Source organism: Loxodonta africana, chromosome 1 (assembly GCF_030014295.1).
Source record: "Loxodonta africana isolate mLoxAfr1 chromosome 1, mLoxAfr1.hap2, whole genome shotgun sequence".
Classification (NCBI taxonomy): Eukaryota; Metazoa; Chordata; class Mammalia; order Proboscidea; family Elephantidae; genus Loxodonta; species Loxodonta africana.
Genome location: NC_087342.1, coordinates 78,268,824 through 78,271,560, shown reverse-complemented (window position 1 = coordinate 78,271,560; position 2,737 = coordinate 78,268,824). Strand labels below are relative to the sequence as shown.

General features: G+C 43.0%; 1 non-coding gene across 1 annotated transcript; it reads right to left on the bottom strand.

The window, feature by feature from the left end:
• Positions 1-934: 934 nt before the first annotated feature.
• TRNAI-UAU (transfer RNA isoleucine (anticodon UAU)) lies at positions 935-1,028 on the bottom strand. Its single transcript has 2 exons — positions 991-1,028; positions 935-970 (listed from the first exon to the last, which is right to left on the bottom strand). It is a non-coding gene; the product is annotated as a tRNA-Ile (tRNA).
• Positions 1,029-2,737: the final 1,709 nt, after the last annotated feature.

Here is a 2,737-nt window from a genome sequence, read left to right as displayed (position 1 = left end):
AAACTTTTGGCTAGTAGCTGAGCTAGTGCTGAGCCTTATAAATCTGTAAAGCCAAAGATCTCTATGTCTCCAGGATGTCTCAGATTAATTTTAAGATCCAGGAAGTGAGATTATGTGGCCAGGGAGCCCTATGTCTCCAGGATATCTCAGATAAAGCTTAAAACCCAGAAGGTGAGATTATGTGGCCGAAGAGCTCTGTCTCCAGTGTGTCTCTGATAACGCTTAAGATCCAGAGGGTGAAATTACAACGGCCCACGCACAATGCTTGTCTCTCAACTCAGAGCCTGTAATGTGTTAGTTGATTTTCTGAGACTGAATACTTTTGAGGGTGAAATTACAACGGCCCACGCACAATGCTTGTCTCTCAACTCAGAGCCTGTAATGTGTTAGTTGATTTTCTGAGACTGAATACTTTTGTCTCTGTCATTATCCCAGGCATCATAAACTTATTAAGAATGGTAAGAATGAGTCCCAGTGGAAGCCCAAATAAAAACCAAAAACCATAACTGTTGCTGTCAAGTCGATTCGGACCCATAGTGACCCTATAGAACAGAGTAGGGCTTCCAAGGAGCCGCTGATGGATTCAAACTGCCAATCTTTTGGCCAGCAGCCGAGCTTTTAACCCCTGCTCCACCAGGGCTCCAGAGGAAGCCCAGAGGAGAGAAAAAACTGAGGGAAGGGAAGCGGGTTTCAAAGAACAGCAGGAGGACAATGTGAGTATTACGTCTCCTGTGGCGAAAGGATTGGAAGAAGGCAATCTTCAAAACGTTTGTTATGCATAACTTCGAGCAGGAAATTTTAAGACAAATCCTCAGCAGAGTCTGGACTCTGATTTTTAACCACGATGTAAATCGCAACAGTTCCTCATTTATAAAGAGACCTAAACCTCTAACCCTACCCCTTTGAGTTTGCACGAGTCAGGGAGCAGAAAAACTGCTCCAGGTGAGGCTCGAACTCACAACCTCGGCATCGCTCACAGATGTACTGCCTTATAAGTACCGCGCGCTAACCGATTGCGCCACTGGAGCTACTCTTGAGGTGTCTTTAGGAGGCATTAATATAGACGCTTTTATAAAAAAAAAAAAAATTGCAGGTTAAATGTTTTTAAAAATCTATGTTACAGGTATTAAATGATGTGAACGAGAGAGCAGCTTCTGATCTGCCACTTTCACGAACGGAATTAAAAGCGGCCATCAAGGGATCCCCGGTACTAGCTGATCGGTAGTCGTTTCCCCCACAATACAGTGATGTCCGGAGCTGATACCTTGATTTTTCGCTCCGGTTCCCACGGCTTCTCTAAATCCACACTGTCATTTGAAAGTATTTGCGAATGAAAGTCACATTGGTTCCACAAAAGCCGCAAGCTAAAATGACTGCGCGTAAAGCAGACGTGTCTATCACAACACTCCGGACAAAGTTTCACCAAGAAGTATGCATTTCCCCTGCTTGGAACCTGTGCGTTTTTAGGTGCTTCCGGTTTCCAGCGATCTCCTTCGCGGTCAGTCTACTTTCTTACACCTCCACTAGCCTTTCCTCTGCTTTAAATGCCACACGTACCCCCTTCCCCTCTTACTCGCTGGTTTTTAACCTAAGAATGTGAAAATAATTTGCTATCTTGAAACATTCGGAATGCTGGTATCTCCTTAGGAAAATTCCTGTTTAAATGTACTGATGCCGAACAGACTGAGGAAACGAAGAAAACCAGAAAACAGTAAGATGATTATTTGTAAATTTTCTATACTCTTATAAAGAAAAATCCATTGTTTACATTTGTTGTATTCATTTCAGACTTTTTCCTATAAAACCTTTACAGAGGATTTTTGTGGAGAGGGGCATGGCTGCAAAAGACACACACACGCACATACGCGCGCGCGCACACACACCCCAAAACCAAATCCTTTGCCACGGAGTCAATTCCGACTCATACCGACCCTATAGGACGGAATGGAATTGCCCCATAGGGTTTCAAGGCTGTGACTACCACATCTTTCGCCTGCAAAACGGGTGGTGGGTTCGAGCCGCCAATTAGCAGCTGAGTTCTTAACCACTGCGTCACCAGAGCTCTTTCACATGCATACACACGTATATAATATACATGCACAGTTTTGTATCCTGTTTTATTTTTTATTTAATACTATAACGGAAATTATTTTTCATAGTGATGATTGTCCTAAAGGAAACAGCACTTGCTATAGGGCTGGGGTTGTTCTAAGAACTTTGGGTATAATGACTCGTTATCCCATATTATTGCATATTTTTAAAAGACAACAATTACTCTATCCCCTAATGCACCAAAATTTAATTAATGCTGCTGGACCTCTTTGACCTGTCTTTTGATCCAGAGGACATTTTGGCACTGCGGTGCATCCTAGAGCTTAAGGGCCAATGCACCAGGACAAATGCTGTCTTTCTGATTCAGTGTTTTCTCTTCCTAGGAATATCCCAGCCTGAGCTAAAGAGCTATCCCAGGAAGGGCCTTGAGGAAGGGCCAAAGTCTGACAAACCCATCTGGACCTTCTCTCTGATTCCATAACCATAAACATTGCCCCTTAGGGGAGGACTGTGGCCTACCTAGCTAAGAAGACTGTCTCTGACAGAAAAAAGTTCCCCGGATTTTGGTATCTTTAACACAACTATTTCAGAACAAAGGTAGATGTAGGGGACTCCTGTGGAAAATATAATGAGCCAAGGATAAGACTTTATTATGGTGTTCAGATAATTTTTAAAAACTAATGAT